Genomic DNA, 13,102 nt, shown 5'->3' on the forward strand with positions numbered 1-13,102 from the left:
TACAGATTTGCCTCTGAGAAGACAGACTGAGAGAGGCTGGTTCCTCTAAATGGTGGCAGTCCTTTCCACACGTCCTCCAATACATTTGGGTTGGCCATTGTGTTCAAATGGAAGAGAATGTTGAGGAAAGCTGGGCCACAACAGTTGCTAATAGCCTACAGCTTTGGTCAAGGTTGGGGTCCTTGTATGCCTTTGGCAACAAGACTTGAGTCTTGAAATTTCAGGGGCCTCACTTCTCCTCTTCTTACAGTTGCTTCTGTTCGCTTTGGTTTTTCAGTCTGGGTGCTGGGAAAGAGTATCAGCACACTTACCAGCCACGGAGATTAAGTTACAGCACGTGGGGATGACTTACATGTCTTTGGTTAAATGGTAAGAGAGTATGAGATTATAGACATAATTTCCAAAAGGAAGTTATTAAATAATAGGTGAAAAATCAGGGGTAAATTTTGTATTTGACTTAGAACTGTGGAAAAATGAAGCTATAAAAACAATACTGCTTGAGAGAAAAATAAGAATTCAAATATACAGTCCATCCCAAATAGGTTAAATACCAGTACATGGGAAAGGACTAAAGTGTTTTGTGTTGTGATCATGAGAGGTCTGTTCAGTTTTTCTAAATAAATGTTAATGCTTGCGTTGTCTTTTCAAAGTACCTCAGAAGGATTTGATGCGAGTTGTTGTGCAATGAGAAAAGCTAGAATTAATATTACAGGCATAAATGATAGCAAGAAATCTTAGTGTTAGAGGACATGGTTTCAAGGTTCATTCATTTATTTAATGATAATCATGGGACTACATACTCCCATGATCCAACTGCTCCTAAAGCCCCAGCATCACCTCAACTGAATAAGACCCAGAAAGACCACACTGGCAATGCCCACATGGAATATTACAAGAGTTCAATGAGTAAATTGTCAAGATCAACCTCCAGTCATGCTTCTCGGCAAAATAATCACTAATTAATCTTCATGTGGGAGTGATTTTTGCCTCACTCACACAGCTCAAGCTCAACAATGCACCAACCAAAGCATCTTAGTTTCTTTTCTCATTTGGATAGCCAAGCGATGTGTGCGCTGAGCAAGCCATTCCCAAACTGCCACCATGTGAGGAGCTGCAGCAGCTGTGCCAAACGCAGGCATTCCTCCCTCCCTTACCTCAGACCCTCAGGTGAAGATTTGCAACGTCTTTAAAAGAAGAGTGTTCTACAGACTAATTTGTTTTTTTTTTAACCACAGCATCTCAAATGTTAAAAGGATGAATAACACATTGTAGAAGAAGGTTGAGTTCTCCTGTGTGAAGTGTTGTGTATTTATAGCCTAGTTTCAAAGTCGTCTTATCCACAGAGAGCACAGCAGCCTTCTACAGACAGCAAATCATCTTACAAAGATTGAAACGTGTTGGGACCAAGAAAACAAGAATTGTGACGATTCTCACTGGATTCTGTACATTTTAGTCAAAACCTTTTACTTAGGTTTTATGTGGATGTCTTTTACGAAATATAGCTCTATGTAACAATAATAATCAAAGAAAAAGAGACTGTCAACTTGAAGAGGGAGGATGGGAAGGGTTGGGGGAGGGCACCTGTGAGGGGGAAAGTGATACAATTATATTCTATTTCAATTTAAAATGTATTTTAGAAGAAAAAACAAATGCAGTTGTATATATCTGCATATGCATACATTCATAATTAAAATAAAACAAAATTGAAAAAAAATACAGTGTTGTCATTCCACATGCATACAGTTAAATGTGATTGGGCTCTATCCAGGTGTGTCTTAGAAGGAAGTCTAAAGAAAAATGATGATAGCTGGCAAGGAAATGAAAATGCTAAAATGTATACAAAGGTAATTTGCCTACTAGTCAAATAAAAGGCAATCAGTGGGATGCTTCTAAGAAAAGCAATGTTTGCTTGGAGAAGATATGGTCATTTTAGAAGTCCTTTGAAACATGATCTTTTAGATCTACTAGAATTGGCATTTGAAAAGGTAAGGTCAGACATTTGGGGAAATTACATATACAGAACATTTTATTCTCCAACAAAGCCAAAAAGAAATGGACTGTTACTGAACGAGGACTTTCAAAAGCAGCTTTAATTTCTCAGCAGAGGGAGGGAGTGAAAGAAGTAACTTGGGCTTTCATCTCTTTTTAAACATTTCCACATTGGAAAACAAATCCAAGTATTACTTGATTTTTACCAACTACAAATAGAGACTTTTTTAAAAAGAAAAGTGAATAGCAAATGATAATAAAGTATAAAGAATGAATATAGAGAAGTTTGGGGATTGGAGATGTGGCTCAATGGGTAAAGTGTGTGCTGTGTAAGTATAAAGCCTAGAGATCAGATTCCTAACACCCATGGAAAAGCTTAGAAGGTATGACAGCTCACCTGCAACCCCAGAGCTCAGAAAGTAGAGACAAAGGACACTTGGAACAAACTGGGTAACTACAGTAGCCCAATTAGCCTGAGCTAAGGGAGAGAACAATCCAGGAAGACATCTCAAATCAACCCCTGGCCTCCAAATGTCTACATACATATGTGTGCTCCCAGACATTTGAGCACATGCATACACACTCAAATACTACAAACGCACTTTTAAGAAATAACTTCTGTGTGTCATGAATAAAATAATAATAATAAAAACAAACAAGCCAAGGATGCAAATGACCCTCCCAAAATGGCTTCTGCTTGAAAGAAACAAAAACAGAATCAGAAATTGAATCAGCATTGAGAAATGCACCAGGTGTTTAATACCTGTAAATCCCCTTCCTAACAGCAGTGAAGTGTGGCAGTTGTGCAGTGTGCTGTCAGAATTCAGATCCATCTCTCTGTTGACCAGCTGTGTAACAAGAGCCAGGGACTTCCAGTCTCTGGCCTTGGTGTCCTCAGGAGCATGAAGTTAATAAAATACGTCTGTCCCAAGTTCACTGTGATAACCAACTAAGATGTGAGCTATGTATGAGTACCACATGCAAATGCTACAGTGATATTAGCTGGTAGAAAATGACAGAGTTGTACCACTTCATCACTTCAGCTAGTTCAAAAGCAAAGGGGTAGCTGGTTCTGGACTAGGCTTCCCCATCATAGTAAGCATTCCCAACCCAACGCTGCTTGAAACCTGTAGGTGATCAAATCAGGTTCGTTTGGTGCCGTGATATATCTGCTCTAGGATATGTCTTTTTCACCCGAGGCAGCAAAGAACACACATACATACAATATAAAGAGGAATATAGTAGTTATAGCAAAAATGTTTTCACAGGTTAACATATCCACTAAAGCATGAATATAATATCCCAAAAAGAACACACCCAGCTTGAAAAACAGTAGGAAGGACTTTCTGAACTTGACTGTGTCAAAGATTGAGGACCAAAGAGAGCACCAAGAATCAAAGTAGACCCAGATACACAGGGAACTCACTGTACATGTGTGCTATTGCTAGTCATAGTTTGCTTGAGATAGTGTCTTCTCTAACTGGAACTCACTATGTAGCCCCGGGATGGCCTTGAATGCATGATTCTCTTTCTTCAGCCACTAAAGGCTAGGATTACAAGCATGTAACACCATGCTCACTGGGACATATAATGTTTTCCCAGGAATTAAAGTGAAATGTCAGTTTAAAAGAACAATCAGGAGGCTAAGGCAAAGGGAAGTTGAGTTTAAGACCAACCTCATCTACATAATTAAAGCTTAACTTAAAATGAAAACTACGAACTGACATTGCAATGCAACACAGATAAAAACACCTTAGGACCATGAAGTATTAGTTTTGAGTTAGTTTTTGGTTATTTTGTATTCAGAAATCTTTTATAGTTGACATATGTTTTATAGCCATCCGTCACCCTCAGTTATATAACCTACAAGGGGTATAAAGACCTACAATTTAGGAAAGTATGCCCTAAAATCCCTTTCTCCCTTTCACATTCTTGCTCTTCATGTTTTATTTGTTTCTCGGGCTGATCTTGATAAACACACCCCCTTCTTCTTCCTAAAGTGTTTTGTTTGTGTTTTTGGTGGTGCTAAGGATTGAACCCGGAAGAAAATATTGTAGTCTCTGTGAGCCAAAGACTAGAAAGACACAATTCATCTACAGGCTCTAATGGAGTCATCTCAGGGAAATGAGGAAGGGAAAACAAACGGCAGAGACTATTTAAACATGCTGTCAAGTCAAGACGGCAGACTAGGGGAGAGAAACAATGAGAATTTTCTGAGAAGATGAGGTCATCACTGCTCCAACAGCCAGGCCCCCGACAATGGGAAGGTTTAACTGTAAGATCAGTCTCATTAGTTGTAATCAGCTTCTAACCCGCCACCTCTTCTGCAGTCGCAATAGGTTACCTATGAAAACCTATAAGACAGACTGTCTAAGACGGAGTAGTAAGAGAAGTCCAAAGTCAAAAAGACATTCCCAAACCAAAGTTCTAGAGGATTTAGAAGACTCTGCCATCTTTAGCTAAACAAGCACTGAACATAGACCAGCTATGAAACAAATTACCATATCCCTCCACACTGAAGGCTCACTTCCTGAGAAAGGATATAGGATGGACAACTTGGTGTAAAATGATCACAAAGCATATAATTTTTCATTCAAATTTCTAATGATAACAGGGTAACACATGCAAACAGATGGGTAATGTGAGCGGAGGGATGGGCGCTGTAAAGCATCCTTGGAGAAAGGATAAAATAGAAATGCCGTCAATAAAAACCACGGAAGCAAAAATGACAAGAATCTCTCTAGGCTCACTGTGGGTGATACAAGAAGGGAGGCCAGGAGCTTGAAGACAAGCCATCAGATTCCTTCTGTACTGAAAGTCAAAGAGAAAAAAATACAATGTGTGAGAGAGAAAAAAATTATAATGGAGCACCCAAGAAGTAATGGGTAATATCAAACATTATAGCATTCCTAACTGCAATGTAAGGAAGTTGTGAAAAGACAGCTTGAGGAAAGAAATCTAAAAACAGCCAAGAACATCATCAAATACACAAGGCAGACCAAAGCACTAGTCAGCCAAGCTCACAGAATACCCCTAACTAAATGACATCCAATGTTTAAGGGTAATACCCTGGAGACATGGAAGAGGAAGGAATGTTTCCTCCAAGGAACAGTGGAGGGAACTCATTACTGTGGGTTCTGATCCTCCAAAACTCTACAGTGACATTATTGGGAGGGTGGGCCTTTAAGAAGCATTTAGTTTACAATAGTTCCACACATCTGAATGAATATCATTACTCCTTTTGCCATGGGATTGTAGCAAGTAAGTTCTGGCCAAAGCCAAACTTGGAATCTTAGAACTGTGAACCATTAAACGTTTATTTAATATAATTTACCCAGTTTCTGGCTTTCTGCACAAAATGAACTAAGACAACCTACCTTCCTCGTAATCTGAAAATTAATCCTTAAGGAGAAAACATAAGAATTATAAATCAGAAATATGACTAGTCAGAGCAATAAAAAATATCAAGGAAATAAAAAAGTAAAGAGAAAAATATATTTTATTTTGTTATTCTCAGTTTCTCTAAAATGTAACTTAAAACAAATAATAGTAAAAAGGGTGTTAGAGCAGTGGTTATCAACCTGTTGGTCATGAACATTCCTTTGGGTGTCCAAAGACATTTTCGCGGGGGTTATACATCAGATATCCTGCATATCTGATATCTACATTATGATTCATAACCATAGCAAAATTAGTTATGAAATTGCAACAAAATTAATTTTACGATTGGGGTTCCACAACAAGAGGAACTGTATTAAAGGGTAACAGTGCTTGGAAGGTTAAGAACCACTGTGTTAGATTATTAGAAAATGGCTACAAATAAAACAGAAGAGATGAATTGGGAGAAACCTAAAAACCTCGAGAATTAGAACTGTGTGACTAAAAATGCCATTTGAAAATGGAATTACATTATCTGAGATCTAGACTCTAAACCTCAGGACAAACAATCAGTGAATAAAGGATAAAAGTAACTGATGGCAGCAGAGAAAATGCAATCATTTAAATGACTGAATTGAAATTGCAATGGCAGGAAAAAAGGAGGAAGAAACAAAAGAGCAAACTTTGCAGATATTAACCTACCTGTATCAATAATACCTGAATGCAAATGATCTGAAGACAGTAATTCAAAATTTAAAAAATTAAAAAACAAAACAAAAGCATGGAACTATACTAGAAGGAAACTACATTTTCTCATTTTCTCTTCTCTTCTTTCTTCCCCTCTGTTCTACTCTCCTCTTCTTTTCTTTCCTTTCTTCTCCTATACTCTTTTCTCTCTCTCTCTCCCCCCCCCCATTTTTTTAAATCATACTCTCTAACACGAGCTGGATTTGAACTCAGTTTGTAGCTCAGCTTGATTTTAAAAAGAAGTCATCTTGCTTCAGTCTCCGAGTGCTAAAATTACAGGATGAACCCACATGCAAATATGTTGAAAATAGAGAGTAGGAAATATGGATCCTGTTTATGCAGATCAAGATGTTCATATGCTAACAAAATGGTTATAGAGTGAGGCTCATAACGAGCAAGATCAGTGGGAATGATGGGGAGAATTGCATAACTTTAAAGAGGTCAATTTAATAAGAAAAAAGCAGTCTAAATGTGTGTGCACTTCCAAATTTGGGAGGTAAACTTGGGAGAAAAAATATAGAGAGAGAGAGAGAGAGAGAGAAAGAGAGAGAGAGAGAGAGAGAGAGAGAGAGAGAGAGATCCAGAATTACAGATGGAAATATTTGTACCACACAAATGGCAGTGAAAACGCATTGATCTGAAGCTCACTTGGTATACATTGACCTGGTCTAAGTTGGCTTTCTTCTACTAGCTTACATCCCAAACAGCAGTATTCTAAAGTTTACTTGGAATATTCACTAAGATAGAGCACATTTTGGGTCAGAAAGGATATCTTAACAAATTTAGGAACATAACAGTTATTACAAGCTTATTCTAGAAATCAATATAAGAAAAATACCTAGAAAAACTGTCCTGAGTATCTACATATTAGACAAAATATTTTCTCACAGCACATGGCCAAAGAAGACATGGTAAAAACAAATCAAATATTATTTTGAATGAATTAATATGCAAATACAATTTATTGACACACATGGGCTGCATCAAAGGCAATTAATAGATGGGGATTTATAGTGGTAAATGTACACATTAGAAAAGAAGATATGAATCCTATTAGTACGAGAACCTGGAGACAGAAGAGAACTTGAGATCTAATGAAAGCCAACACAAACCCAAAATAAACTAAGAAAACAACAAAACAAAATGTCAGTTTTCAGAAACATATCAACAAAATTCATAAACATCTAGGCTGATAACTAGGGGAAAAACCAACACCCAAACTGCCAATATCAGAAATAAAACAGAGTTCATCATTAATGATATATAGACGTTGTGCAGATAACTGATGAACACTGTGAACAACATCATGCTCATAAATTTGATAACTTGGATGAACTAAACCATATACTTGAAGATAATATCATAACTTACTCAAAACAAAATGAAGAACTCGGTGGTCCCATTTCTGTCAAAGGGACTGATAAATGATAGCTTCTTGAAAAGAAAGCAATGGATCTAGATGTTTTTGCTCATGAGTTCTGTCAGCTATAAAAAAAAATCCAATTGCCCCATAATTTCTTTTCCCGAATAGTTACAGAAGGACTATAGCCTACTTATATAAAACCAACATTATTCTAACACTAAAATTAGATTAAGACATTGGGAAAAAGAAAAATAATAGACTATTTTTCCTATTGTAAAAGAAACAGAAATCTTCAACAGAATACTATGAAATAAAGTCCAGATAATAAAAAGAATTAACAGGAGTCTAGGGTTACAGCTTAGTCACCACCGTGCTTGCCTTGAAGTATAAAGGCCTGAGGTCAATACTGCAGAACGCTGGTTAAAAAACTGAGATTGGGGAACCCCTGTAATTCTTCTACTGAAAATGGAGAGACCAAGAGATCACTAGGTTTGCTACTAATTAGAGAATTCCAGGTCAAGGCCCTCTTTACCACAAAAACCAAAGTAGACAGCAACCAAAGAAACTCCATCTTGGTTTGGCCCTACATGTGCATGAGTACACATACACACACACACATGCACACGCACACACACACACACACACCACATGTAAAATTATGTAGCTGGATTGATCACAGGTAGACAAGATTTATTCAACCTTTTAATATCAGTTAATGCAACACACTTTTTAAAATCAATGATAAAATTATGCCTTTTGTAAGTTTTTTTTAAAAAATATATTCTCCTCTCTTATTTTTGAGGATGAATACAATTTGTGCACATGCATGTACATATATGTGCTCCATTTTATTAGTAGATGCAGATTGACACTTGGCTATTGGAAACAACTATAAAATAAGCATGAGAGTACAGGCAACACACCAATAGAACAGTTTGACTTCTTTTGAATGTGTACTCAGTAGAGGGATATGAATATTTAATCACATGTCCGTTCCATTTTTAATGTTTTGAGGAATTATGCAAGCACAGGTATAGATGCACTGAAAATAGAAAATGGATGCAACACCTATTTCTTCTTCATCCAGAAGTTCTTCAGTCCAAATTTTAAAGTCAAGTTATAGAGAAATCTCTGTAGATTTTCAGTTACGTTGATGAATGCCAGCAATCCCAGCATTCCATCAACTGGAAGACTGAGATTTCAAGTGCAGTCTAGGCTACAAAGTGGAAATCTGTCTCAAAAATCCAAAGGCTAGGGACAAGGCTACATGGTGGAGTAGAATTCCCACCAAGCAAAAGTAAAATAAAAACTGCATTGGCCTAATGACGCCTGAGGAAACAGGGAACTTGAGCTTTGCCAATCCCTTCAGATGACAAACCTCACCCTACGCTACCTTCTTCCGCCATGGGAAGCAATGCTATCTTTCCTTCCTTCCCATGCTCTGAAATCCCATTTTAGAAGAAACTAACTGAAATAAATCTGCAGAGTGAGATTTAGAACTTAGAAAGCAGCACAGCTTGAGACCCAATTTTGCTGGGACAACACGAGGAGTTTTATATCTTATATAAAAAGTTATTAATGGCCTTCAGCCTAATCACAGAAACACAGGAATGGCAGCCCAAGGCCAATTATGAACAAAGGTGGGCTGGATGGCATTATCTAATTTACCTCAACACTTGTCTGAGTTGGAATTTGAATATGGAAATGTTTTGCTACTGGGATTTAAAAAAAGACAAAAGCTATGAATAAGCAACGATTAATGCCAGAAATTTGTATTCACATAATAAAACCAATTAATTATTTTAATAGGCCAGCCTTTGTTGATTCAGATGGTGAAAGTAAGAAAGAACAATCTGTAAAATAGTGTATATAAATACAGTCAGCTTGAGCAAACGAGAACTGAGCGTCTGGGGAGACAAAAAAAAAAAAAACACTGGAAATTAAAGTGCTGCTCTTTATATTCCGGAGAAATAGTATACAACAGCAGGAAAAGGGATTACAACAGAAGAGGAAATGGCTCACACAAGTGTTTCGCTTCTCTTTGCATCTCTTCCACCAATTCTCTCTGCAACAGACAGTGTAAGAGTATTGTACTGTGGATGCGTTAGGCAAGGTTGTATCTAAACACACAACTGCTTTACAGCAAAAAATAATCTATTACAAATCAGGAGTTCACTTAAGCTTTAAGTAGGGGATTTAGAAAGGTACTATCAATACCCTCATGTTTATGACCACTTATTCCAAAAGGAAATTGCTGTCAAACTGGTGAGCACCCAGTCTACCAGGAAGAGGTAATTCATTCTTCACTGGCATATTCTGTCTCCAAATTTGCCATGCCCCTTGTGACATTTGCAAGGAAAGTATTAGGCTACAATTAACAGTTCAAATGGCTTTCAGCACCAACCTGGCATCCTTCTAAGCATCATGGTTTATAGAAGGAAGAGTGGGCTCAAAGACACTGAGAAGGAAAAGAGACACTTCTTGCATCCTTTGGTTTCCAGAAACCAAGGAGCCAGAGGAGTTTGAATTTCTCCACGAATCTCAGACTGAGAAACAGGCAAGGATGAAGTTAAGGGTCAACAAGGGGAATGACTTGTCCCTCAGATATAGATGTCTTACAGTTTTGCAAACTTACACATAACTTTGAAGAAGAGACTGAAGTCAAAACAACTCTGAGCCAGTGGTGGGCAAGACCAGTCTTGACTTGAATGCTTACTTAAGTGTCCTTATCCTCGACTTAAATCTAAAAGTCACATTAGTATGCCAAAGATGAGCTTGAGAGGAGGTACACCTCTTTGTTTCTCTTCCCAACATGGCCACATTGAAGAAATTTTTCTCAGTGTTTTCTAATTGCCTATCTCTTTAATTGGCCTATTTAGAATGTGTAGGCAAGTTTAATTTGTTAAAATAATACACAGCCTAAGTTTGTACTGAAAGCTCCAGTCATACAAAATTCAAAAGTCTTTGTATTGTCTGGGGAGCTATATCCTATATTTAATTGATTTACAACATATAGTCCAAAATTTTTGCTTCATTAAAGCTCAGCTACCAACATTCTTATCCCCGTCTATGTTCATGGAAGATTCTACTGAAAACACAATGCATTTGATTTTCATCTCTACAAGTCAGCCTTCCCCTCAATCAGCTCATGGGTGACCCTTGCTTTTAATTATTCCTTTCTCCCTTCACAAAATCACAAGGAGGAACATTTGTCTTTATTTCCAAGGGAATTCTATGTGGGATTTTAATGAGAGTATTGCTCATTCAATAATGTCATGAACTGTGCTGTACCAGTTCCTTCTGGAAAATCAACATTAAACTGTCCGTGAAACTGTGGAGAGAGAAAGAGACAGGGGGAGACAGACAGACAGACACACACACACAGAGAGGGGGGGGTCCTTGATTTGCAAGCTTATTAAGAAATTGTCCGTACTACAGTTACCCCCTTCCTTGCCTCTCAATTCATTCTTTATGGAAGAATGCTTTTATGTATCTGTTTCTCTTACTTCAGATTCCCATTACTTTCTTCAGCTCGTTATGCTCTCATTACCAAATCTTTTTTCCCTAAAAGACTGCCATTGAAGTCCTAGAAGAAATGTCCCATATATGTTCTGTAATCCTCTCTCCTATGCTACCCCTGTCTTAGCAGCTCAGATTTTCACAACTCTATCTACCCTGCTGTCTTTCCCTTTGGTTTCTGTTCTTTGATGTCTCCACTATGGCAAGTTTCTTTGCCTCTTTCCTTACCATTTTTTCTTTGACAAGTTCACATAATTTCAAATGTTTGATTATCAAAAGTATAACTCGATCATCATGTATTCCATTCATGGGACACAGAACAAAGGCCCAGCCTTCACAGTTTATTTAATAGATGAAACGAATAAATAAGCAGATAGTTAACCACAAAATCTAATAAGAATTTCAACAGTGATAAGTTCCATGTGTTCTAGAAATATAGTAAAGAAATAGTCCCATCTAATCTTGGGAGCTCAGAAAAGTTTCCTAGAAGTCTTGACATTTATTTAATTCAAGTCCTGAAAAGCAACAACAAAACAAGAACAGGAGTTATAAAGTAAGAAGAGGTTCCAAACAAATACAGGAGCATATGTGTAACTGATGATGTTCATGGTGATCAAGGGCATGCAGCAAAGCCATTTAGGAACCAACGAACAGGCTGGTGGTTGGAAGGTACAGCACAGTGTGTGTTGAGAAGCAGTGGTCACAGGAGATACAAGGATAAATATGACCCCACTGTAAATGACTCTATGTGCTTTAAATATTAGCAATGTGTTTCCAGAATACATTGCACATACCCTTATGAAAGTTTTAGACTTTGAGACTAAGTATACACTTACTTGATGGTTTTGCCTATATATTCCCCAAAGGCAATGAGGGGTCATTAGAGTCACAGAGCTTTGGAAAAGGTGTAATTAGATCTCGGTTTTAGAAAGATTATTATTATTATTGCTTCAGAGAAATGAATCTACTGATATGGAACAAGAGAAGAAGGTACCATTGTCCCTCAGTATCTATTAAGAGTTTGGATCCAGGAATTCCCCGAGGATACAGAATTATTAAGATCCCCAAGTCTCAGATAAAACAGAACGACATTTGTATGTAATCTATTCACAGCTTCCCAAGTACTTCCACATAACCTCTAACTTACTCAAATACCCAATAAAATGTAAAGACTGCATAAATAGTTGTTAGGTTTTTCTCTTTATGTATTTTCAGTAAAATGTGATTTTTTTTCTAATAGTTTCTATCCACAATTTTATACACTCATCCATGCACACAGAACCTTGAGCACGTGGGGCTGACTTGGTATAAACTGGAAATTTATGGCAGTTCTCAGTTAAATGTGAGAGGCAGTGGGGAAGACTGGTGCTCAGACCAAAGAAACATTTAGGAGGTAGTGTCTACACCGATTTGAGAATGGAACAAGGAGGTCAGTTTTAGGATGGTTGCATACAAGATGCCTGTGACACATCCAAGTTGAGGACTGTTTGATGCAAACATTGGTAGTTAAGAAAGCAGTGTAGACTGTTTGATATGTACATTGGAAGTTAAAAAGGCAGTGTAGACTGTTGGATCAGTACAGTGTAGATGTACATTCATAGCAGGGGCCATGCCCATCATGAGCAAATGGAGGAAGGACAGGTGTGAAGAGCAGATACCTAAGGAATCTGACACCTGAGTCTCCAAGACCCAGGCATCTAAGAGACAGAAGTTGCTATGAGGAATAATGATGTGCCAGAGAATCAAACTATGGTGCAGCAGGCAATGGAGCATTGAGAGACAAGAAAACAAAACTGCAGCAAAGAGTTCGTATCAAGAACAAAGACACTGATGGAATCCATTAATAGTAAGATATTAATGACCAAAGCAAATAAAGGTTCATCCTATAGGAGCAGGATAGAAACAATATCCTAATGAACTGAGATATAAATTGGAGGGGGATTATGCATAAAAATGCAACTGAGTTTGTGGAATCAAGAGAGAACAAGACAATAGCAAAAAAAATACCATAGTATCATGGAATGTTTTACAATAGAAAGAAATGTAGTAAATCAATTAAGAGAGCACAGGTTAGGGTGCTTTATCAAAAAGTAAAGTGTAAGGGAT

General features: G+C 37.5%; 1 protein-coding gene across 4 annotated transcripts in view; it reads right to left on the bottom strand.

Annotated features, from left to right (window-relative positions):
• The window catches only part of Rgs7 (regulator of G protein signaling 7), a 357,666-nt gene that overhangs the window by 74,530 nt on the left and 270,034 nt on the right, over positions 1-13,102 (bottom strand). The window lies entirely within an intron of this gene.

The sequence above is a fragment of the Microtus pennsylvanicus genome, chromosome 10, assembly GCF_037038515.1.
Source record: "Microtus pennsylvanicus isolate mMicPen1 chromosome 10, mMicPen1.hap1, whole genome shotgun sequence".
Classification (NCBI taxonomy): domain Eukaryota; kingdom Metazoa; phylum Chordata; class Mammalia; order Rodentia; family Cricetidae; genus Microtus; species Microtus pennsylvanicus.